Source organism: Anopheles arabiensis, chromosome 3, assembly GCF_016920715.1.
Source record: "Anopheles arabiensis isolate DONGOLA chromosome 3, AaraD3, whole genome shotgun sequence".
In the NCBI taxonomy this organism is placed as follows: domain Eukaryota; kingdom Metazoa; phylum Arthropoda; class Insecta; order Diptera; family Culicidae; genus Anopheles; species Anopheles arabiensis.
The window spans coordinates 75,796,377-75,823,368 of NC_053518.1; the positions used below are offsets into that span (position 1 = coordinate 75,796,377).

General features: G+C 44.1%; 1 protein-coding gene across 3 annotated transcripts in view; it reads right to left on the reverse strand.

The window, feature by feature from the left end:
• Positions 1-24,062, reverse strand: part of LOC120905112 (Ig-like and fibronectin type-III domain-containing protein 1) — a 115,171-nt gene extending 91,109 nt beyond the window's left edge. Inside the window, exons 1-3 of one of the 3 annotated variants that reach the window (XM_040315837.1) lie at positions 23,923-24,062; positions 22,045-22,161; positions 2,500-2,638 (exon numbers count right to left, since the gene is read on the reverse strand). The gene's annotated coding sequence lies outside the window, so the exon portion shown is untranslated. Of the gene's footprint in view, positions 1-2,499; positions 2,639-22,044; positions 22,162-23,913 lie in introns of all 3 variants that reach the window. The other 2 variants (XM_040315836.1, XM_040315835.1) reach the window with 2 other exon arrangements.
• Between the last annotated feature and the right edge of the window lie 2,930 nt (positions 24,063-26,992).

The following is a 26,992-nucleotide window of genomic DNA, read 5'->3' on the forward strand; positions in this document are numbered from 1 at the left end:
GATTAAGAGTCTTCGCACCGTACAGGATGGCAGTAGAGACACACAGAGCAAGACAAACACAAAACATTCAAACATATCAAACATCGGATCCGGCAGCAGATTGCGTTTGCTGTACGAATATTAATATTACCTTCACAAATAGATGGCTCTTGTCTGGGCATCCAGCGAAATGTGACGTGTGTGCTTACCACAACTCCCACACGCGGGCGAAACAGAAAAAGAAAAAAAACATGGCCATATGCACCAACGACCGTTTTGAAGCAAAACAAAGCTTTCCAGCTTGTGCCAGCGCATGTCTAACGAACCGGCAACACACGTTTCCTTCCGCCACAAGCGGGTGGCAGCTAGGGGATGGAGTGGAGTGAACCACTGTTAATGATATTAAAAGAGATAATAGTGTCAACCACGCACCGCAGCCATTTCCCAGGCGCCCATTTCAAATCCATTCATTGTAAAAGAGCTGCGCTACCGGTGAGCGCCACGAGGGGAGGCGGCCAACATATGCGATTATTTTCATTAATTTACAAGTTCACTGCTAAACGCGTAATTACATAATTTTAATCGTGCCGTCGTGCATAAGTACAATGCTTTGGGGTGGGGGGAGCGGTGCGTGAGAGTGAGCAGCATGAGCATTTAATGAGCGTGCTATGTTTTTATGCAGCAAGTACGGGGAAGAGAGCGGTAGATTACGAAGCGTTGCTTCACCAATTTATGATTGCATTTCCATTCATGTAAAAAAGGGTTTTAGCGTGGCGTGTGCGTGTATCTCCTCTATCTCTCTCTCTCTCTCTCTCGAGCTGCGTTTGTTGCTAAAATGACACGAAAGCAGAAAGCAACATTAACGGAAAGCGTACTCACACACACATACACATTTTAACATGACAAGGGGATGGAAGTTCGGTATAGGGGGTACATTGCCCGCCTCTGTTCGGTACATCAACATATCCCAAACACCGAAACAAAAACAAAAACGGAGGGGATAAGGGCAGTCAATTCCAGCATGTAAACAAATGTAAGCTTCACACTCCATCACGCTGCGGCACACGGCACAGGGTACACCAATGGGGGAGGGGGGGGGAGGGATGGTGTTATTTTTAATTCGCGTGCCTACTCGCGACCTCTCGGCGCGCTTTGCCTGAAGCTACGCAACGCAACGCACATCACGCTCGCTTTCAAGCGGAATTTGGCCGACCGTTTGGGGGGGGGGGGGTATCCCAGCGGGTACGGTTTAACTGGCGCTAAAGCCCTGCCCGGGCATCGTCGCCCGCGGTGTGCCACTGCGTTCCGTGTGCGGTCGCCCCACACGAGTGCGGTATTCTAGGACCGTTAATTAAAGTCTATTGCTTTTTGCCGCCGCAATCCCGCAGTATCATAAACCACACACACACGAATGGAGGTGTGCGTGTGTGCCCCTTAGGAGGGAATGGAAGGTTTGGCAGCGTAAATACAGGGCCGAAATTTCCCCCATTTGCCAACGGCGGATTTCCACGCGGCTTTTCTTGCAATTCGTTCGTTTTTGTTCCGATTTTTTTTCTGTCATTTGCTCCGCGTTTGGAGCTTCATTCGGACACGAGTTAATGATACGCTCGGCACTTTGCCTATGATTATTTGCCGTGTAGTATAAAAATAAAATACGCCCACCAACAAAATACGGTGGCAGCAAACGGCGGTATTAAACGAACAATTTGTTCGCTGCTCGCCTGAATGGAATAATCAAACATGAGCCCGGGAACGCGCACTGCCTGTCCCGAGAACATAAATTAACGAATCGTATGAGTGGAAAAATGGGGGAAAAAAGGCACACAAACACGCAACATCGGTGCTCATGGGCGACTGCACCATGTAGCAAATGTTTGAATTAACCCTTCAAATAGTCATTCGATCGATGGGTGTGTGTGTTTTTTTTTTTTAATCCCGAAACAAACACCTTCCAACACACATGAACATAACTTCTGCTACAAGCCGGTCCCCGAATCTGAACAAACAAATCTAGTTGCATTTTTTGTTTTGCCCCATGACTTTTTCCAATTGAAATGTTCCCTGTCACCCGCTAAACCAGTTACTAGAGCCTTGTTGGAAAATTGACGCTTTGCGTCCAATTGGATGCTTTCAATTTTCGGGCGCGTGACATCATTGCAATTGATGCGCTTTCCAAGAGCAGTATCGAACAAAAAACGGAGCGGGGAAAAATGCCATTCCGGACAAACGACTCTGACTGTGCTGTGCACAAATCATCGCCTCACCGGATGCGTGTGGATGCGCGTTAAAAAAAAATCTCTAAAAAACCAGAGTTTGGCAATCGTTCGGCTCGTTGACATAAATCAAGCTGCCGCACCGCACTGTCCACAGCAGTGGCAGCATTCGATGATCCAGCACGGCTCTAAAAGCTAATCTTCCCTTGCTACTACTTTCTCCCATCCTTGCGGACAGCGTGCGGCTTGTCCCCAGGCCCCTTGATGCGTGTTGTATACGCTCGTGTGTTGTAAATGTCGCACTTACCGCCAAGCACACCGCTACCCGCTGCTTCTGCTGCTGCTGGACGTTTCGATTGATAATTTCACTATTTTATAACCACTGCAGCACCACACAGCAAAACACACGTCACAACTGCACACTCGGGACAGTTTTGCCAATCTATCTGCAAAATAAAGGAAAATAGAAATTATTAGAAAAAGAAGAGCTTTGTTATGATGCAATCAATCGTACAGACTGGCATTGGAGGATATGATGGTGTTGCTGTGTTTTGGTTGTAAATCAACACACAAAAACCACATGCAATGAAACGATCACACTTTTAATGCCATTTTTGAAGATTTTTGTTCTATTTTGAACACTTTTTTTTACAATATTTGCCATATATAGATGAAGAGATACAGAATCCGACGCTTTTGCTTGGGGACGGTTGCTTTGATTAAAATGTAAACAAACGTCAGCGGCTAGTTAAGCTGAATTGACACTCCAATCATGGTCAGTGCGGTTGATTTCCGCTAGGTGGCGCAACTGTGATCCGCCTTTCAGTGGTTTTGGTTTGTATTGACGGTTTGCAATAAAATGTTTAGGTATAAATACAAATTATTCAAGAAAAAATAAGTAAAATATCTAAAATAAAGCCCACTCGTTCTGGAACAGAATAGGCACATAATAATCCGTACTAAATAGACAACCAAATACTCTGCATCGTACAAGGAACTGCTACTAACTCAATATTTAATTTCAAACTATCCCCTTATCATTAAAATGTTAATCAAGCTAGCGACCGTACATAAAGACGATTCTGTAATTGAATCATGCTGATTACTTGGTGACAACTGTCTGCAGATGTGGCGTAAAACGTATTGACTGGCCGAATGGCACTGCCAGCACACACCGTAAGGCGTCCCGGGCGTTCATTACCGAAGGTCATGAAACGATAACTAACGGCTAAATTGTAGCAATTAATTATGCATTCCTGCATCTTCACCAGTGCATCACCGCCACCACCACCCAGCCAAATCACAATAAGCTCGGCCAGCTGCACGCGGCAGAGGAAGCTGCATCCCGATAAGCCAACAAGCGGGCCAAACCCTCCGATGCCCGTAGCAAAACCCCGACCAGTTCGAACGAGAAGCTGAAAGCGAAACCATTAGCACTCGAGTACGAGTGGAAGTTTGCATATTTATACTCTTAAAACTACTCATTTTACTGACTTCTTCCCTAAACCGATCCCAGACCGGGGCCGAGCTCGCCCACATGCGCCTCGCAAAAGGGGCAAATGTAAAACAAGTCAAACCAGCTCCAGAGCACCCGGGGAAGTGCAGGGAACGATAATCCTTGCTAGTTGATTACGACCTGCCCCGGCTGCACCACGCACCACGCACCGCGTTTACAAATCCAATCCAAACAGCTCCGGCGCGGAGATGGCTCGACGAAAGCTGCTCTGCCACTATCCTTTTGCCACTAACCGTAAAGGATCTGCAGCTATGGTTAACGTTCAGAGCAAGTGAGCAGATAGGGTCGTCCCAAACAGGGACGAGGGCCTGAAAGTTTGCTCTCCCAGGACAGGGAGCAGTTCGGCGAGTGGTTGGCACGATGATAGCCGTAGAATGGTTGGGACACTAACCAGCCAACTTCGCCCGCGTACTACTCTACTACCGACTGACTGACTGGTTCCATTGCGCTTGAACAGATTTAAGTGCACTCGTGTGCATCGTTGGGATAACGCTCATCGGGACACTAACACTGCGGAAAGAGAGCAGACAAAAAAAAACGATGCACTAAAGCCCAACACAATGCGCGAACGAAAAGCTGAAGCGAACCAACATTTCCCGGATAGCTCAGCAACAGCGGGGAAAAAATACTTTCACCACCCTCCCTCCCCTCCGTGCGTCCTTTGTTCTGCATTTTGCTCCGCTGCAAAAGACGGAAAACTCGGGAAGCTGCCGTCTGAAATTCGCCTCTTATTGTGCGAACTCCCGATCCGCCGAGCAAAGAGGAAAAAAAAGTACCCTCGAGAGCTAGGTTGACAGGCGAATGCCGTAAGCGATTGTCTGGATGCTAATTTAATTAAAATGCTTCGGGTTGATGAGAATGAAACAAACCCCATCGCAGAGTCCAGCCCAGTCCGGCATCACTGCTGCAGGAGTGGTTTTTCTTCACTGCACGCAAAACGCGCGCTCCAGCGGGCATCGGGGCCTGCCAGGGGCCATTTTTTGGCGTGTGTCAGACTGGTTGCGTTCTTTAAGAGGTGTTTCATTTCGCCCGACAATATGATCGCCTCTCTCCCCTTCCCTGCCAAAAAAAACCTGACACGCCGTTTCGGTCAATGTAATGTGAGCGTGAAAATAGCCGGCGGGATCGGGCCGCTTTTCTTTTCTTCACGGACGACCGAACCGAACCGTAAAACACAAGGTCAAACCTTAATTGGTTTCTACGGGCGCAGGATTTTTGTGTTTCCATGCCGGGCGCCGGGCCCTACTTTCTGTGGCAAACGGACACTTTCAACGGGGCCAGTCGGGCGAGGGAAAAAGCCGTCCCAGAACGCTTGGGCGCTTCGTCTTTCGGGAGTTTGAGTACTTTCTCGCACCCAGCACCATGGAAAAAGTTCACTGACACAAAAGCTTTGGCGCTGTATTTTTCACGCCTGTTCGGGGTTTGGGCATTTGGTCGCCGTTGGGCGGGGATGAACAAAAAAAACAAAAGGCAGCGAAATGTTGGCCAAGCAAAACTGAAAAGCACTTGAGGTCAGCTCACTTTGTGACACTTTTTGTGTGATTTATTTTGTCAGGCTTTGTCTGGGGAGGCTTTTTTGTGTGGGTATGTGCTGATGTCTCCGTATTGCAGACCACTGTGATGTCATAACCCTTCCGCGCGTGTTACGATCACTTCCGGTCAAGTGTGACGTGCTTTGGGCAAGGGTTCCTGATTTTATTCCAAATTTGTTGGATATTGTTTTTTTCTTTCTTTCTTTTATTCTTGTTTTTTTGATGAAAGCGACTGTAAAATTATTATTATTTTTTGTGTCGCTTTATACTTTTGGTTGCAGTTTCACGACAAAACCGACAAAAAGTGGTTCAAACAAGTCCAGCGAGGTTTTAAAAGGGGGAATTTTTGCTTTTTTTCCTTTGGAAAAGATTTGGAACGTTGTTTCTATTGTCTACTTACTTCTATTTTTCATACATTATAATTCGTTCTTCTCATTAAATGTTCCTCTCTATAATACATCATATTAATGTGAAAAGAGAGAAAATCACTTAAATGAAACGACTATCAAATAAATGTGTCAAAAATGAAAATAAATTCGCCCTCTATCGGAAATGAGCAGTACTATCAACGCTATTAAGTGCAAGAGAAGTGGTTAAAATCAATACTGATCAATAGCTCAAAATTTGTATGGCACATGTACAATTTTGAGCATAATATGACATTTTAGGTACTAATTTTGATCCTTTTAGCATATTAAAGTTCTCTATTACAATTTCGGGTCTCACATATTATCACATATTTTGCAATTTTGACAGCGCCGCCATCTTTATATTCTACTTTCGTACATCTTCATTTTTATTTTTATTTGGCACTATAGGCACACAATATAATAAATCGCATACACGATATACAACCACCCAGGACCACAAATTCCGGAGCGATACAAAAAGAAAACTACCACAAACGACATAACAATTAGACATGGACACCGTACTCATCGGTACCAAATATAGACACATTGGTTCGGAGCCAGAAGACAGCCCGGACTACAATACACGGCAGAAGCGTTCGACCATACCGCCAACAGGGCATTGGAACGAAGGCAATGTGGCAGGAAAAATATGCACCTGTGCGCCTATAGACATGCCTCATCAGCCCTGCTTCATGGAGAAAGACTCACTCCTCCCTGGCAGCTTGCAGCGTCCGGTATTCGGGCAGCATTGTGCGACCATGCGACCACAACCTGACTGCGGTCGGCACCATTATGTATTTATGTATGGATGGAAATTATATTCGGAAGCTTAGGTCAGCACTAAATTAATTCGTTCCGGACGTCTCGTTGGCCTCTCTGAGACACACTCACAGCCACAGACACCTTCCTATAATTCGGACCCGAGGACCAAACAAATGACTCCCCCATGGTTCCAACACAGGACTGACGTTTCGAGTGTTCCAATTTTCCCTCCCAGCCTTCAAGCTTCATCGCATTCTGCAGTCCATCACCAAAGACATTCACAGAAAAAAATACACTCCCATACAACATTACACCAGCAAACCAAGAAACCCATCGGGCATTTGGAGGTATGGTTGATTCATGTTCACTCTACCGTGCGTTTGCTGTACCGTATGCGTGAAGGAGTTTTTCGAAGCCGCACAGCAGGCAACAGAGTATTTGTGCGGCAACGCACCCAGCAAACCAAAAAAAAAAGGGAGGGAAAAAATCCTCCAACTTTGTTGCTGCTTCCGTACCATATTTTTCCTTCTGCGGAAAAGAAGCGGTAAGCAAAGAAATAAAGGATATCCAGCGGTCCATTCCTTTGGCTTGGACCGCTTGTCGAAAACAGCAGGGCGGCAAGCCGCAACGCTACTCTAGTGTGCTGGAAAAAGGCGTTTTGAAAATCCTACCATGGGGTTCGGCAGGGAAAACAGGGGTGGGAAAATGCGAAAAGCGTAGATCGTTATCTATCATCATTTTCTTTGTTTCATTGAGTGGATTTCCAACCCCATATCCTCCAGACCAAAACTGGGGAAAGGGCGGTTGTGCCCAACTTTTCGACTTCACTTCCGTGAACGACACTTTCAGCCACCGGAACGGAACGAACCGGTCTGCATGCTCCATTTGGTCGATGGTCTCCGCTCGCTGAGGAGGGAGGGGGGGACTAGAGAACACTGTCTTTGTGCTGGACAGAATGGAAACGTTCTTGTGAAGTGCGTGTGTGTGAAAGTGGAGGAAAAAAAAACCATAATGCTGGACTTTCACCGAACCGGACAGAAGCAGTTGGCGGTACCTTCCGGTTTACGCTTCCTTCACGTTCGTCTCTAGCCCCGCTTAGTGTCTTGCACAGCCCAACCCAGGGACAGGATAAAATGGAAATGTCAACTTAGAATGGAAGCTGCAAGATCCGTTGCATAATTTAATTTCTGTCTTTTTTAGTCCATTCCCTCATTGTCTCTCTCTCTTTCTTTTTCTACTACTTCCACAATGAGAGAGAGTGTTTTTGTTGTTTTTTCCCTCTATCTTTGTTTTCATTTCCTTCGTCTACAGAATATCCTGTGGTCATTTACTAACCGGGAAGGTTTTAACACCGGTGGGTTGAAATTTATTAAGGTAAGGAATCAAATCCTCAGCAGCAGCAGCTCCCAGCTGCGTGTTGAAGTTATTACACAAGCAGCACGGTGGAAAGAGCCCAGCACAGTCTGAGCTTGATGGCTCTTTCCGATGGGTTTTTGGTGGTCCCTTTCCATTGTGGTAAAAAATAACACTCAAACAAAACACACCCTCTGCGCACTGCAAAACCGGGGAGGTAAGAAAACCTCATCTTCTCACCACCACCTAATGCTGGATTTTTGTCAGGAAGTTGACGCTTCCTGGCAGTTCGGTGGAAGTAGTGGTCTCGTGAGTCATCACTGGAATATTGCTCCCATTTCTGCGCCCGAGGTAGATTAAGATTCCTGGATTAAATTATGAACCAGCCCGCTTGATGACACGTTCGCTGCATAATAATCTTTGGACGTTCGGAAGGGGAAGGTTTTTTTTTGCCATGATGGTTGTAATTATAATAAAATTTAAAATTGCTAGAAAATGATGCAGGTGTTGTAATCGTTGGGGAGCAGAATTGGGTTCAAACGACAGAACAGAGCTGACGCAGAACAATATCCAATTAAATATTTGACGTAGATTTAGCTTCATTGCATTCCATTTTCGTTTAAGAGATGAAGTTACATGGAATAATGTTGCTTATATCTTTACGTAAATCTTTGAAGTAAAGAGTACAGGAAATTAGTTATTAAATAAAAGATTTTGGGGCGAGATATGAGTTGAGTCGTTGCTATTTGAGTAATGTAATTTTGTGGAGTTGTTGGAGCATCTCCTGCCAAGAATGACAATGATTTTAGTATAATTATTGGAACAAATCTAAAATACCTATTATAAGCACGACAACTACACGGGATTTCATTGTATCAAAGACATTTTTAGTACACGTTTGTAACAGTTTGTACCTCCCTGTAAGTCTTATTGAATTTTTCCTTAACATGGCTTAATATGATGTGTTAATCCAACTAAATACAGCTATTACAGCGGACGCCTCCATTGTGCATTCCAAGTATCGTAAAATGCCTGCAAATACTACCAATTTGCTTCTCAATAAACCCCACTTTAGCTGCTGCTGTCATCCACACCAACAGCTACAACCTCCGACACCTCATATGTGACAAACGAAAGAAGAAAAAAAAAGCTTCCGAAACATTGGCATCACAATGGCAATAATTCGCCGGCTCAGTCTGGCTCTCCGGAAGATACCACCTAATGCAACGTGAATGATGAGACATCATTATTGCCGGTTGGGCTTGATTGATAGGTTCCTTTTCGCTTTCGTGTCCGTGTCGGCAGTCGGGGATGTAAGGATGGTTTTATTCGCAAATCTTCATCGATGTCATAATTCATTTCCTTTCCTATGCTGGAGAATACACACCTCTATACACCGTTTTCTCGTGCTATGTGTGTGTGTTTCCTTCAAAACTTCGGATATGATTTCGATGAGTTTGCAAAACTCGTCCGACAAGAAAGAGGGCCCACATGCTCGGCAGAGGCTACCGGTTGCGCAGCGAATACGATGAAGCACGGATAATAGGGTTTGTTTTAGTTGTTAAAATGGGGAAAACATGCTACTTTGTAAACCATTAATCATTGCCATGTCTTTTTGGTATATTTTTGTCATGAATTTTGGGGTTTAAAAACTCAATTGCTAACAACAATCCGATTAACCATTATTTGTACAGTGCAGTGATCACAAAATCAACTCTCATCAGTTGTAACAGCAACGACTCTACGGACAGAACCAAATCGTCCTGCCTTGGAATTGTGAACGAAACGGCAGAGTACGAAAGGTACGAATTGTGAAAGAGATACACAAAATAGCACCAGCCAACATCCTGTATCATGCTCGCTAAAATAACATGTGATTAACCCCCCGCCGGACTTCTAAGTGAGAAATCTGTCGCTGGATGGGAGGATGGGACGCGAAGGGCTCCGGCACCAGAGGCATCGCCCCAGAAACGCACCTTAACAAAACAAAATTATAAACCATCGCAGATGGGTAAGCTCCGTAGGGATACCGATTTAACCGCGGCGGGAGAGAAGAAGCGCCCGGGCAGGTAGTGCGGAAGGTTCGACCGGTTCGTCCAAACACCGGAAAGGTCACTGAACCATGCTTGCCAAACCGGCCCCCATAAGAAACCGGCGTGCGAGTGTGTGGAGTTCTGTTTCGTTCGAGCTCGCGCGTTTCGTCCAGCTCTAGAGGACCGAGAAGAAGCGAGCTGGATTTGACGAAATCAATGTCCGACAGTGTTGCAAGTCGTTGGAAGGTTGTTACAAGCGGACGTTTCTGCAGGGATTTAATTTCCAATCGGATAGGACAAGTTCATATGCATGTTGGCAATGTTGAAGGAAGTTCTGAGCTCTGCTCAAGAACATTTTTAGTCCCGCTTTGATCTCATTTTTAAAACATTCCTTTTAATTCCGTATCAGCAAAGAGCGGGCATAAAAAATAACGGTACCAAAACAAGATAAGAAAAAAAAACCCTGTAAAAGAATATGAACTCCAAAGCTTTGGGAAAAAAAACACCGTATTACCGTATACCCAATTCGCTATTCAAAATTATGCTAATCAGCCTGTACCGGGCCAGAAGCGGGCGAACGAAAGTGTCTGCCGAGATTAACTTACTTATGCTTGTTCCCTTGGATGCTGGGGCCGGAAAAATTAGCGCGAAACTTTTGGCCGTCAAACAGCTCCACCCGAAACGGAGCGCGGCAGAAGTGCGCCAACCAGCGCCGCCGAAACAACACGAATCAGAACTTAATTACTAAGGATCGAAGGAACTGTGTGTGTGTGTGTCTGTGGGTCTGTTCTTGGCAGGAGCTACCGGGGCATTGTAGAGAGCAATGTCTAAGGAACACTCCCCGATGCGACTTCAGCAACATCTGCAGCACAGCTTTCACTAATTTCGTGCTGATTACGCATTCTTTACGCCCAGTTCCTACCTTTACGCCTTACCCTTATCTGTGCTGCATATCCCAAAGAACCAATTCAAATATACCCCCAACTGGGTGAGGGAGAGAGAGAAAGAGCATGAGTAAACAGGAACCAAGTCGCCAATTTCCAATGTTCTAGCAATTTTCAACCAAAAATGGGATGATATTTTAAACACTTTTTTGTTGTGCCTTCCTTACCGACCAACCATAATCCATAGAGTGTGGCAGCCGTTCGCACAACAAACTGTAATGCAATGCAGCGTGTTTTGGCGTGCCCGATTGTGTAAAAATTCCACACCAAAAACTTCCAAAATCCTTTCGCCGCATACCATTTACACATGATCGGTGGAAAAATGAAGTTGTGCAAAAATCTTTCTGCCGTAATAGACAGACAGGCGAGGCAAAGATAACGAAAAAGGTTACAGCATTTGGCCCCGTGAGACGCGCACGTTTCATTAACATGCAACCATGTCAAACGGACCGGAGGGGGGGTTCAAAACTTTAGGCACAAGAATTTTGAAGCGTTGGCCTTCGTTTGCACCAACCATCACCACCATCAACTGAGGAAAAACAGCAGATATGTGATACGCATCGCGGCATCGTGGTGCGTTTTGCGAGAATTCAATCAACGTTAATAAACGCCCGCCTGCGTAGCGTAACCGACTGAAGAAATAGATGCACGCTCATCAACGAACGCGACGCGACCCCGAGTAGTCTCGTTAGTAGCATGGCTGGCTCTCTCCCCCTCTCTCTCTACGGCATCTTAACGACTTTTTGCCCAACCTGCCACCTGCCGAACTTTGGCAGTGATGAATTGGCGAGCGCAACTGTCAAAGTTTGCTAATGTGCCGTACAATGGTTGCTGGCTCGCTAATGAGATGACCAAATGAAGTCATTTATCCCTCGTCATGCAAGGACACCCCGCAGCACAAGAGGATGTTCACCAATCGAGTACTCGAAATGGAAGATGGCAAAATCGTTGGAAAACAAACCTCCTACTAGCAACACACAAACAAACACCACTTTTGAGCATATCTCGTGTCTAGATTCTAGGAACCGTTTAGTATTTACTCAACGAGACTGCTATTAAAATAGATTCTTCAAAACAATTACCATCCCTACCTGCACTACCTTCTAGGAAGAGCGGATAGAACGGCTCAACACATCATAAACACATCATCCTTCGCCGTAATGGCAACAGCCGGTTTTGCCTATCATCCTGACGCTCCTGACGAACAAGCGGCATCATTATCACCCAAAGCGGGCTCCATTTCCGGGTGTCCTCTCGGCCACACCCGGGTTTCAGTCGGGTATGGATGAAATCTCTTTCAGTTCTTTTCCTCCTTTTCGTGCGTTACAACTCCCTCACAAAATCCTTTTTCTCCCAGCTTCCCAGACGAAAACGATGAAAGTCAGCAGCCCTATGCGGTAGACACATTGTCCATTGGGTCGAGTTCAATCTTTACCGTGAACCAAAACAGAAAAGGTTTTTGGGGTTCCGGGTTTTAAGCCATCGAGCGAGCCTGTGGCTTTTCAATCGCTCTTAGGGCGAAGAGTTTTGCGAACTTCAAATTCTATCACTGACCGATAGCACTGGTTTCTTATGGCTTTCGGAAGTGAAGTTTCTTCGCCATCACCACCAACACCACCACCACCACCACCGAAATGGCGAAATGGTTGATTGGTCGTTGTGATACACCAGCGTGAAGCTTGAATTGTGTAAGGATTTTCTTTGAAGAACCTTGTTTGACGGCGTGTGGAGCACGAAATTGGAAGTCATCGTCTCGAAATCATGCCAAACATGGAAGATGAGCGTTAGAAGATGGCCGTTGTATGTTGGCTCTGGTTTGGCTTGGGAGTAGGATACAGCTTCTACAGACAACCTGTGCTTTAACTCTTGCCATTCAGGTGTGTCTTCTTGTGCGGGGATTTCGTTCTACCAACCATCGCGATGACTTGCCAGTTTCTCCTCCCATATATGCTGAAGGTCATTGTGTAGCAAAACCAAATCGCTAGACCAAGTTTGTTGCTAGCTTTGCGTTCTCTGAAAACCGGTTAATATACCAGTTCATGTGGTTTAAATTGTTAATTGATAAGAAGAACAAAGTTCTGGTACATTGGAAACCATTCTTTTATCACACAAAACCATTTCAATCGCTCCAAAAATCGGACTTTTTGCATTCCCATTAAGATCATTCAACCTATCAGTAACAGGCTCTTTGGAGACCACTTCGACTGCTGAAATAATCCCTCTCATTTACAGTTACTTTGGGGCATTGATTCCTCGTAGTCACCCACTACTACGCTTTGCTACATCTTCCACCTCCGCTTAAAGGGAAAGGATCATCGTAATGGCCACTTGAGTCAGCCCGCACACCACCAAAGGTCCAAAAACCCGCCGCCCAACCGTAGCGAAAGGAGCCGGTACACATTAAGCTCTCCAAAAACTAGTCCCCAACTACCGATCCGATCATCATGTAATTGACATGAGTTAATTGAACTTGAACTTAAACTACGCTGCTACGGCGGGGAGGGAAGCGACACGCCGATACGCGATACGGTTGGGCAAGTATTCAATTTCCCTTTTTTCTTTCTTCCCCACGGCTCCCCGTTCGCTTCGTTTCGAGCGATTTTTTCCGCCCGCTCAACCCTACCGCCACGATCGCCAGATGATTATACAATTTGTTGAAAAGCAGTAACGCCCGCTGGTACGATGAAAGGGAACCAGTCTACTTCACACCGAATTCGCCCACATCGACCCTCGCCGCCGCCGTAACGCTCTACGGTCTACGAGCTTGGGTGGATTTATTAACCTTGAACATACATACACACACACAGAGATAGGGTGGTTGGAGGGTTGGTGGCAAATGTGTAATGTAACACAGCTCGCACATGCCAACACAGCTGGCACGAACTGGTACGCCCCTACACTGGGTATGCGGGCGAAGTTTGGATCGCTTGGAGAGCTTTTCTACGACTAAGTCCATCTTTTCATACGTTTCCGTACGTAAAGACGATACGTTTCCATAACTCTAGCACTCTTTGGAAGTTGATCCTTTCTCTCTTAAATGAAATTCAGGAATAAAAGCTCCTGCTATATTAAATATAAGCCGTAAAGTCTGCATACAACCTTTTAAATCCTCTTATTCCCTAACGCCTAGATCTTGACCGGTCAAGAATAAAAAGGCCCTAAGGCGCTCCCATACACCGTAACCCAATAAGGAGGCAAAGAACTTTGGTGGCGGCTGCTGCAGGCTCAGACCGAGAGGCCCACGACACGATCGCAGTAGAAACTGGTTTGGTCAGAATTTAATTATCGTATTTGCAAAGCAGTCAAGCTGTTTTGGCCTAGCTGTCTCTGGTCTATCTTTCGCTCTAGTTAATCCGTACGGAGCGTACGAAGCGTACGTGCACGCGTGGCGGGATAGCACACGAAATGCGGCGACGGAAAGGTAACCCGAGCAGAGGCTGGGCCATTAGGCTGAAGGGATGTGTATCAGCTGTAGCTTAGCGGATGGTTAAAAATAGTCCTACGAAGTGAACAAACTCTTATAAGAAATCGCGCAATACAATTTAATCAATATCGTATTCATATTATACTTCTAGCTCAACACAACACACACACACGTTGTTGCTCAATGTTGTACGAGGTACTAAGTAATTGATATTAATTCACTAGTTTGACTAGCTCGCTGTTTGGGGCAATTCCAGCGGTGAGTAGAATATATTGCATAAGCCCGGCAGACATACCCGGGGCAACTCGAAGATGATACAGAGAAAGAGGGCAAGGCACCATGCAAAGTGCCGTATAAATCATTCATCATAAGCGCCGTTCCCGGTGTGCTCGCTGGGCTGGTACGAAATTTGAACACGGTCAAGGCATGTCTGCGCGAGTACACAGCGAACCGAACAGCAGGACAGTGCCCGCTAGTTATTTGTTAATGTATTCTGTGCCTCCTATGTCTGAAGCCGGGCACTGTTGTCCGTCGGTTGTCAGTGTTAAGCACATGTGTGGACGATGCCATTTCAACAAACAAGCACACACACACACACACACGGAGGTACAAATATACATGCTACTTAGCGTAAGGAACGCGTTCAAATTAGACACGGCTAAAGACGCAACCACCGGGAAAGCTATCTTGCAAGAACCATCCCGAGCGAGAGCATGCTGGAACACGTTCCGGCACATGTAGAACCGAGGGTTCGATAATCACTCTGGAAATGTCCTGCGGAACATCGCTACACGGAAGCTTCCCGTGTGTCCGTGCTACGGGAAGCTGATGATTGGATGGACAGATCTTTGAACTTCGCAAATTGTCAGGCAAACGTCACAAGCAAACGGTTGACAAACGATAGCGCTCGAAAGCCATCGCTGTTAGGGGGAGGCATCCGAGACCACACTACGCACCGCCGACCGACGGCCATCGAAGAAGTATCTTTGGTAAATCAAAATTTCAATCCGAACCGTTGGAAATACGAACGCCTTCCCAACGCCCGTCAGCTTGATGACAATTCAAACGGTACGGAAGCGGACTCCTTCTCCTGGGAGTCTTCACGCAACACATATCATTCTCTCTGTCTCTTCTTTCGTACGCTAGACACAAACACACGGAACACCACAGCCGTCCAACATTCCAATCAGGAGCAGATTCCAGCATGCATCATCATCACGGTCCTTGCTAACGGGCCGGCAGGTCCGCCAAACTAACGAGCAAGGAAGCGGCAGATCCCGATTGGAAATGGAAGAAAATTATCCTTCCGGATGGACTTTCCGGTGGCCCCCGTTCGGTAAACACACCAAGAGCATCGAGCGCTCGTCAAGTGTGTGTGTGTGTGTGGTGTGTGCGCTTTTCAGTCCACTCAGTCCACTTCGCAATCGCCAGTGAATTCTTAGAATCGCGACCGAAAAGTGCGAAGGCGGAGGAGGGCTGTGATCAGATCGAATCTGATCAGATTTACCCATTCCCGGGGTGTGTGTGTGTGTGTGTAGGAGCCGGGTTTATGTGTTTTTCTAACGGCTCCCGGTGGAGATATTGGCTTGATTGAAGGGTAAGCCTTCGGGGAAAAACCATCCTCGCTCACTGTTTGCGTGGAATGGATTTTCATTGGGTTGCCCTTTTGGCTCTATGGCAATGGCGGTCGACATGGTGTAGAGGCGCGTGCCACAAGTTTCGTGCCTTCTTCTCTGCTCAGTCCAGTAGCTGGGTGGTCTTATTGGCTTACCCAGCCGACACGGTACGCTCCTTGGGATGGGGATATGATGACAAGAGTGTTCCATTAAAATTATTAGACCCGCGTGTCGTGGAAACGCCTACCGGACTGTGATTTTAAAGCCGAGCGCAGCACTGTTGATATTAGGTATAGATTTCATAATGCTGCACTTTCAATCAATCAGTGTCAATCAAAAGGGAGGATGCAATGAGCACAACTGTAAAAAAAGGGATATGGATGGTACAAGGATAATCTAATTTCAGCTCTATTTGTTGTTCGAGGCCATCCACCAGTATCTGAGTAGTATCCGGCTGCACGTGGTACAGACAAGGTTCTAGCGGCTGCTATGACATGAACGCGTAGGTACCAGAAGAGCAATCATTAAATATACATTTGTTCAACTGTATTGATAAGATTTGTTATAAAGCGTTGATCGCACTAGATGCCGCATTCGGATAAACGCTTCTGTTGATTTTGTTCTGCACTCTTCAGATGTTAAGTCAATAGTATAGCTTCACGACGCAAGACAGGTATACTGGTTACTGAGGGCTTTAAATAATTAGGACTATGTAAACCAATCACATACAGGGTTTACCTAGCCAATTGGGCGTCGTCAAAGCGTTATCGGTCGCCGTAAATACTTTTTCGGGCGACGTCAACCCTCAATCGGGCACTGTCATTTTTATTCGGGCCTTGTGAAGTATGAATCGGGCAAAGTACAGAATGAAAGCGTCCTACTCTTGAAGGTGTCAAATCGGTAGCTCCGGTGTATTTGATTCATTAAGTTGTTTAAAAATACGTATTTTGCATGTTGTTTAACTTAGTATGTACTATTTTAAATAGTTAATCTAATTTAATCACTTAACATATTTTATGTTTAAAAAAATATAAAACCAAATTGCATTGTACAGGTTTGAATTAAAAAATTGAAATAAGGAATTTGAATCATTTTTTTATGTAATTTAACTTTAAAATAGTGAATTTTCTTACATATCAGTTAAACTACTCGCAATCGAGTATTGTTTTACAACTAGAAAGCAACAAAATACAAAGTAGAACGCTCATTCTGTACCTTGCCCGATTCATACTTCACAAGGCCCGAATAGAAATGACAGTGCTCAATTGAGGGTTGACGTCGCCCGAAAAAGTATTTACGGCGACCGATAACGCTTTGACGACGCCCGATTGGCTAGGTAAACCCTGTAAGACATCAAAAGCAGTGAGTTGTTAGCATTTCATTGAACAATTCATACTGCATCGTTGTGCTGACTGCAAAGCGTCCAGAGTCCAGCTCAGTGTCTTCTAAACCCAGAAGTCACAAAGGGCAATATTTGCTTATCCACAATTCAAGTGTATCCGGCAATGTTTGATATTGAGTCAGGTAAAGTCTGGAATCTGTTGTCTAATAAAGCATTCTTTCTAAAACCCAAGAAAGAGGCAGTGTATACTGGACCCAGTTTATCGCCAGAAAAACGCGTTATTTAACAAATTAGTAAAGATTGACATTGTAAACAAAATCGAAACTAGGATTTAACTAAGAACCGTTCTAATCCTATCTTGTGCGTTAGGCACTACACTATAAAGCCGCCCTGTTCAAGTCAAGTAAATTGCTTACAAAACGACGCAACGCAACCACGATCGTTCACATTTATCTTCCTCCGGCTAGATTTACAACGTTTCATTCAGCCAATTCACGCGCTTCCAACTGTCCAACGTATTAAATCCCCAATAAAAAGATACACACTTGATAGGATACTCAACTACTCGGTAATTTCTCGATGATTTATAGCTTGCGTTCGGGCTGAACATTATCAAACACAAATCTACCCCAGGCCGATAAGCTTAACTTCACCCTCCTGCTCTGTTTGGCAGGAATTTATCACCCACAAACATTCTGCCTGAAGAATGGGCCCCGTTCCTCCGGTGGATGAATCGTTAATCCTAAGCATCTCGTCGTACGCTTCACCGGCCGCCCGACTACTACCACTCGACTCGGTTAATCCTGCGAAAATGGAGTTATTTGCTTCCAACAGCGCGCAACAAACTCGGCTCGGAGTCTTTGACACAATCCACCCCAAAAGTGGATGTAATGTGAGGACCAATCGACAGGCTGCATCATTTACCTCTGGACTGCCGTGTTTGCTGGTATCTGCGTCTGGTTTCTGTCGCCCACTGGTAATGGTCCTCTCCCCTTCTTCGCCACTTATGATGAAGCACTGAAAGCGAAACCAAAACCATCGGCCAAGCTCTATCTGACCAATATTTTCACTCACTGTGTCTGTGTCGGTCGTTTCACTCCCTCCCTCCGTACCCACTCGTTTGCCCTCATTTCCTTATTGATTTTTGGCGCACAGGAGAGCCGCTGGGGGTGAAATTCTCGATAACAGGATTATCGCCAGCTGATCTCGAACCGGTACTGTTTTCTTCCTCCCCCCATTTTTTGTCGCCGTTTTCTGGCCGGAACTGGCGAAAATCCAACGCGCGTACCGGACCGGATGCCATTCATGTTGGCCAGCCGTCCGGAAACTGTAATTCGTGCGCACTGTTTCCGTTCGCGTTTCACTGGATAACCGTAGTTCGAATGGGTGGGTTTTGTGTATCCACGCGTTGCATAATCATACACACACAGCAGCAGCGGCAGAAATGACGGGGACGAAAAATTGACGATTATGTGGAATACAAAAAGGGATTCTCGAGCATCAGGACCATCACCACCACTGTCCGCCGCTTCACAATCCCATATTGGCAAGTTTAACTTTTTCTGGTGCCAAACCGTTACGTTCGGTGAAAAGTGTGAGATTGGGAGGGATATTTTACCATCAGGGAAAAAGGGGGAAAACGGTTCTTTTGAAGTGGCCATCATAAAAATGTTCCATGCACAAACCACTCCGGAGAACGATTGGCAAGGAAAACCAACCATCAGCCAGTTTTGGGTAGCTTTGCAATGACGAGAAGTACATCCCTTTTTTTGCAAAATCGATCGAAGTACTTTATGGGAAAGCTTAAAGCTTATTTTACCTTTGAGTATGAACCTTAGCGAGGCGAAAAAAAGGAAGGATGAAACAGGATATAAAAGTTCGATATCGTATGGGAGGTTTGGGCGCAATGGCCAACCTTAATAACGAAATTACGATATCGTTATTTAGGCAGCACAGTATTATATCTTAAGCGTTGTAAGTAGATACAACAGAGAGAACAGAGATACAATTTAAAATGTATGCTCTGTCCCTTTTTAATGATGGCTTTTTATTACGCAAATTTCATGGACGCTTGATGACGTATGTTTTAAGTAAAACTGGAGTAAAAAACCAAAAGACAAATTTATTATTATTATTTTTTGATCCAACAAAAGCACAATGTTATGCATTTATTAACTGAAAATTGAAGAAAAGAAGAACATGTCTTGGGTGACGCTACGACGTTATATCAAGACCATATTGCCCCAAATTCCCATACTAGAACCCAGTACACAGACAGAAACAAAACGGACCTGAAAAAAGGAGTTTTTGCTTGTTGCAAGGGTTCAATAGTCAACCTACAAACCTGTTTTTTTATGAAGGGTTAGTATTTAAAAAAACTCCATAAAACCGACTTCCCAAAACGATCCCTGCAAAGGTGTTGCAAAAAGGTAAGCGACTATCGAAATTATATGAAACATTGAATGCTAAAAGATGTATTAAAGCGATTATTTAAGGGTCGGTTTGTGTTTTCGTGCCACGTTTTACTAAATAATCGAGCGAACGGTTAAAATTAACAAGGTTTTGCAAGACAAAGCATCTCCCAGTACGTGCCATGGGCAAGTGCCCGTGTCGGCCAGTCCAATAAAGAATGTTACAAATTATTATCATAATTACACTACGCCTTTCGCTGGGCGGAAAATCCTTCCGCATCATTATTTCGCAAATAGTTCGTCATCCGCTGACGCTGGCACAAACAACAGCGCTGACCGTTTGCCTTGTGCAGCCGCATGCCGCCAGCAGCAACATAATTAGCATCGCTTAATTTAGCGAAAAACATCTCAATCAACAAACATCGACCAACCTTTTGCGGTTGCGTCTGCAGAACGGAGAAGCTTGCTTTTTGGGCTGATTGTTTTCGTCTTTTTTTGGGTTTGGTTTGAGCTGCTGGCTGCACAAAACTCATCACACTGAGTTTCCGCATTGTTCCGCCTCGGCCCACCAACGCAGCTAATTGAAGTGGGGCGGCCGGTTTGTTTGGAGCGATCATTTCCATATTGGCGTGCGCCATGTTTTTGCATAGTTGCGAGCGAAGAACGGGATACTAGGGATGCCCCGGAATATGCGATATGCTTGCCGCGGGCATACTGACGGGAGAAAATGCCCCCAAACCCAAGCCAAGCCCACGAGTCCATCATTAATAATTCATTAAAGAACGCGTTACGGTTACATTTAAATCGGCACGAGCGCGGAAAACCGAAGTGTGCGTTGGAAAATGCGTTACAGCTAAGCCAGTTGTAGAAGAGGGGCAAAAAAGGCTCGACAAAGTAACACAAAGGTTTGTGATGCAGGAAAAGCTGTGCAGGAATTTCGAAGAAGGTTAGTGCTCGGTTGGGTTTGCTCTTTTACGCCGCAACAAGGCAGATGGTTGGTGCGGGAGGATGAATTTTAAATTTATATTCAATCCCATTTGCACCGTTTTGTGGTGACGATGATGACAAAGCGAGAGTCTTATTGATTTACCGTCTTGCTTGATGGTGCCGTTTCGGGCTGTGTTTACGTTCAGCCCGGGAAGCGGCTTGAACAAACAATGATAGCGGTTTAATTAAATTCTCCCATGCTAATAGGTTGAGCATGATATCAATTAGGAATGCGAGAGAAGTTGAAACCATTCGAATTCGAAGTCGGAAACTTGTATTGGACTTTAAAGCGCTTATTTATGCCTTTGATTGGTTCTCGGTGTCTTTTGTATATTTCTCTGCAACAAGTAATCTATGTAATTACGTTCTAGAATAAATTTTCTGATTTTTTTCCCTGCCGATATTGAACAAAGCTTTCAAAAATGAATTATTATAAAGCTTTTAATCTATTATCCACGTTATACAAGCTTCAAAAACGTAGCATAAAGGGCAAACATTTGCCATTGAATAGTTGAAAATGATGTTGACGAATATGATAAATAATGTTGAGCGGATTCGATGGAAAATTAAATAAATTACGTATGTTTGTCGTTTAAGATTTTGAAACATCGTTAAAATTTGAATAATCTACAAAATTATTTTTCATTTACTCCATTCAAACTGTGGTGTTATCAGCTCTAGAATTTTGTATGGCAGTAGTGGTGTAATCAATTTTCAAAAATAATTGATATAGTTATATTTTCATATGTTTTTTCACTACATACAGTGAGTCCTAAAAGTATTCGTCTAGCTGAGCATTTTACAGAAAAAGGCGAATTAAGGCCGCAACGTGGCAGTAATCGATAAAAGTAATGCAGAGGTTCGTAAAAACTTGAAACGTGCATTTCCGTTGTTTCAATAATACTTCGAGTGGTCCGAGAGGCACTAAAGGTGGGGGAATTCAAGGAACGGAGCATGATGGCAAAAATCGAGTCTTTTAATCTTTGCTAACCAGTTTAAAAGCTTGTGAGGCATGTGGAAGACATCATTCATTCGTTTGATCAGCGTTTGGCCATTTTTCTGACACGAAACTGTCAAATAAACAGGCATCCGTGGCCCTTAATCTAACGAAAGGAGCGGTGTAATGTCCAAAAAATCCAATACAAGCCAAAAATCAGTGCATTTTATGATGACGAATAAGATAAGGAGTGGGTGGGTGGGTTTAGTTGCTGTTGTACTATTTGAATGCATATTTTGAGGTCAAGCGTGTGCATTGATGGTCCCTTTAGCAAACCTCATCATTACTTTTACTGACCCATGCCTATTGCAGCCACAATTCGCGCTTTTCTGTAAAATATTCAGCTAGACGAATACTTTTAGCACTCACTGTATTTCGCTTCATACCGAGCGCTTCAAATAACTTACACTAGCTGAGGATTGAATTTAGATTCTTGAAATAAATCATACAATCTCCTATTGAAACAATTATTTAAATTTAATTTTCCACTTTCAATTGGCAATTTAAAAAGACATTACTTACCCAGCGAACAATTTCACCAAAGAATAGCCCCTTATTCGATGTGACGTTTACAGCAACACTTTAATAACCAGTTTATTGTATTGAACAAAAATCACACACTTTTATACTTTACAAAAGCTAACGAAAATAAATAACAAAAAAAATGATTAAAATAAATGGTTCACAGGACACATCCAACCAATCTCATCAGCATGTTAAATGGTAAAAAAAATCCAGATCACAAATACACAATAGGTACATTCGAACAAGTGGCAATTTTACACTTCACACCTTCCATCTCGAGGTAAATGTTGAAACCAAACACACACTTTCTCGCGCCAAAACCCGCGGAAAAATGCTTTAAAACAGGTGTGTTTTGTTCTATGCTTCCTTCTTTCGTTGTTCGTTCACACTCTTTCTTTCGCCTTAACTGCCTCATCAAAATAAACGAAGTGCCTTTTTTGCTACACTTAGCACGGTTGAAAATGCTAAAATGCGAAAATCCATATCGAAACAAAAGTAAAAACCCCGCAAAAAAACGCCGCGGTGATATAGAATTGATATTGAATAGGCACCACACCATCAGACCGAACCAGCACCGAACGCAAATGGACGCGACTTGAAGACGACGGCGCAAAGGAACTCGTGCATAAGTGAGATTTTAATATTTGATTCGCAGGCTCATGCGTGTGTGTGTGGGTGTATTTCCACTCAGTTCCATTTACCGGTCAGGAACGCTCGTCCCCGGTGCTGTAACAACGCAGGTGTAATTTTCCGCTGGTTGTTTCCTTTTCCTTGGCATTTACGATGCGGGCGAGTTGGAAACGTGTGCTTCACTGAGTCATAAACATTAACGACCGAAACTCAAACACACACATACACAGGCAGCCATGCAGGCACTGACACAAATTGACGCACTCTTGCTAGAACATACGTGTGGAAATCGTTTCTCTTCACTCACACACCACACCACTCGCTCGCTTGTTATAAGTTTTTCCTTTTAGTCGATCGAACTTGATCACGGCCAGCACTCACCACGAAAGCCCTTTTTGCCACCAAACTCAGACCAACAGACACCAAAATTACGCCAGTGTGCATTATTGGCTTTGATTTTGCTTCGCCACTGTTCACGCTTCTTCCCGTGGCGTATTTTCTTTCCATTTCCCAAAAAATATAAGCGGGCGCGATGCTTTTACTTTTCCTTGTCTACTACCTTTCGCCCTTTTGCCCTTTCCCGTTTTCTGACAATCATCTGGCAGTGATTTTGGCGGGCAGATTTGCGAAGACCACCCACAACGCTCCACCGAATCCAAATCCCTGCTAACGCGCGCGCGCTTATACAATTTATGAATAAGTAAAACGCTGGCCAAAAGTTTTGGTCGCGACCCATGCCTGCCCTGCCGCTGCTAATAATGGAAAACACGCGTTCCTCCCCTCACGCGCGCACTTTTTGGCGACGATTTAGGGGTGAAACTTTTCCACCTTTCTTTTTGTGGGAAAGATATCCTATTTTCTCGCCACAAAATTTCCGTTCTAAATGATTGTTGACAGCGGGAAGAGGGAAAAAATGGGGATGGGGGGCGGAAACAAAGGTCCGTAAGTGTTTCCTGTAATACTTTTCGATTATCCAGACACACATATACACTCGCGCCTATTGCTTATAATAAGAGCAAAACGATAAAAATAAATAAAATCCGAATCCCACGATCGTTGAGACGAAAAAAGTTTCCATCCACCAATTGATATTAATTTTTTGCTTTTTTGCTGTCCACTTTGCCTTTTTTTGCTGGCCATCTAAAATATATTTCCGATTGCACAACAACAAACACTTGGAAAATTCTACAAATTGTCACTCTTTGCTCTCCGTAAACACAGCCACAGTAAACCAACCTGGCCAACCTGCCAAAAGTCACCACCGAAGAGATCACACTCGCTCACTGGCGTAAAGACGCGAAACGGTTGACGCGCGAAACGTTGTGACGCAACGGCGACGTGCTAACGGTTCAAAGTCTCGACGCAATCTAACCGTCGAAGGCGCGTGGCTGCTACTATTTGAATGAGCGCACTACTGGCTTGCTTTGTTATTTCTGTACCAACCGCGAGAGAGAGAGCGCGAGCGCGCGCGCGCTGCAATATGGCGCCGAGAGCAAACATGGTGTCCGCGCTCCCAACATGGCGCCGTCGGAGGAGAGTGTACGCGCTCTCTTTTGGAATGCCGGGTGAGACGAACGAAAACAAACAAACCGTGTAATGTAACCACCGTCCAGCGGCATCGGTGGAAGATATAGGAAAGCGGAGAGGATCTGGTTCAAAAGTTGCTCGAAAAATGGTTCAAAAGTTTGTTCGGATCTGTTTGAGCTGCTGTTGCGTTAAGCCAATTTTTATCTATCACAAACACCGGCAAGCTGCTTTCGGATTGTTTGCATACACTTGGACTGTTTGCGAAGAGCATGTAAGTACAGCTTTGAAATGAGAGAGCATCGATTCCATTTTTTTTACTCTTTCATTTTCTTCTCTGAGATTGAGCGGGATCTGCTGAGCGGCGTAGAATCTGTGAGAAGCGAATGAGCGATGTAAACAAAACGTGCAATCAACAACACACACACTCTGTGTGTGGCGCAAAAACTGAGGATGCTGCTCGGAGACCGTGTCGGCCAGTGTTGCCAGCAAGTGGCAAAAAAGTATCCATATTAAATTTGATGATTTTTGCAATGCTACATTATTTTTAATTCCTTTCTTCTCGTGCAGTTCATTTCAAGGGAAAAGATGAAAATGACTAGTTTTGTGATATTTTATAAATTATGTTAGGATATTTTTTTTTTATATACTACTATGTAGTTCTATTTATGAACGCAAATCAGTAAAAAGGTTTTTCAGGGATTTTCATAGTTTTGGGACACTTTCTGGACTCTTTCTTATGGGAAGCGATCTTCATATATTGGACTCTATACCCTTTTTAGACAGCTGCCTTGAAAATTCCTATTAGATTTGCCCAACAAGATTGGACTCTATACCAATTACTATTACATTATGTTCATTTCAGGGAAGAAAGAGTCAATTAAGTGTCCCACAGCTATGAGAACTTCTGCAAAACCCTGTAAGAGCAATTGAAAGCGGTACGAAGTGTTGTCGTTTGTTTTTATTCAAAAGTTGGAAATAAAAACATAAAGAGCGTTTTTTTATGAAGCTTTAGCTGAAGAAGACATCGACGGTATGTTAAACACCGTATAATTTAAAAATCAGCCAGGAAATAGCGTTTATTAGTACTAGATCTAAAACACCTTCTCGGGGTGGAGCGGCTGTTCCAGTCAATTTTGCCAAAAAAAAAAAAACAAAACGTTTTATTCGTTTGTATGACAAAATTAAAATTATAAAATATAACATAACAATGTTTTTTAGCCGAAATGTTAAAAATATTACACGAAATAGTAATATTTTTAACATTTTGGCCAAAAAATATTTCGCACATAGGAAGGAAAAGAATCTGTCAAAACTCGGCTCGAATGGGTAAATTAACTACTGCTAATTTTCCATTACATTACTCTTAAATTACCGGTAATCTAGTGGTAAGGTAGTGGTAATTTAAGCCCCATTCGCTTAAATGTAAGCCCCGTTTAAGCCCCATATACAGTGGCGTATTAACTAGAGTTCTTACAGAAGTTAAATAAGGGAGCAGAGTTGAAAGAGCAAAGATGGGTTGAGAGGCTAACAGTCTTAAGACCAGTATAATGAGTATTTTTTGTCTAAACTTTAGGTCCTCTTTTTACCCTCGGGGATCCCAGCCGTAAAATAAAATCGTAAGCAAAACGGCCGTAGAATAGAATATTATTACTCAAAAATGGAGACGCTTGGTGGCGCGTAAATTATTATTTACTGCTATTTTTATTTTTATTCATTTTTATCTTTTAAATTCCACCTCTCTAGTTTAAATATTATTGTTTAAAAAAAAATTAATCATCATTCAACGTTAGAACTGTCAAAATACGATAATTCCTTCAATGCGACAAATTCGACAAATGGTTCAAAACAGACTTCGTTTTTTTTTTACTAAAGTGCTATTTCGATAATAACCAAACTATGTTCGGCACAGACCCCATGCTCCGAGGCCAATGCCCTTAAAGATCCCTCCAACTGTACCGCTCAATTGCTCGACAGGTCATTAGTTTTCATGACACTCTAAGATGGGTGATAATATTTATCATTCCCTACCTTCACCTTCATAACAACTAATGCCGCAAAGTTTCTCCATACCGTTCGGGGCAAAAAAGGGCCTATAAACCTCGAGAAATCTGCAGTTTGATTTCCCCGTTCCTCTCCACTAACCCCCCCGTAGTTACCATTTTGCAGCTATCAGAGCATTTCCTGACCATTTCCGTCTTATACCGGATATATCAGCTTAGCTTTTGCGTAGCCACTATCTTGCGCATCATCAAGAGACGAAAGCTCTCACCAAGCTCCGCTGTCCCCCGTGCAAACGGCAGCATAGATTCCACACATCTTTTATGCTGTGCGCCATCTCTATCTGTTAGTTAAGTTTCCGTCAGGAGAACAACAACAACAGCAACAAAAAGTATCCCACCATTTTTTGTCTCGATTGCAAGCGATTTCCCTTTGTTCTTGGATCATTACTCGCTAAGATGTATGTGTGTGTGTGTGTTTGATGTGTGTGCGCCCGGTGTGTCGGGTGTATTGTCGCTTGTAAGAAGCAAGATTTCCCGTTTTATTTCCAATCGAACAAATGGCATCCTTTTCAGGGTTGCATTTGCAACCGATTACTGCTGGACTGCTTCGCTGTCGAGGGTGGATAGAAGAATTAGATTTAGCTTCAATCGAACGATGAAACGGTGCCTGAAATCTCGCTTCGGTGCGCTGTTGAACGCGTTTGCCGCAATGGTGCTTTCTACAGCGTTCACTTAACGCCCGGGCGAATTGCTTCTCCTTTTCTGCTGAAGCATAAACACTCGCTCAA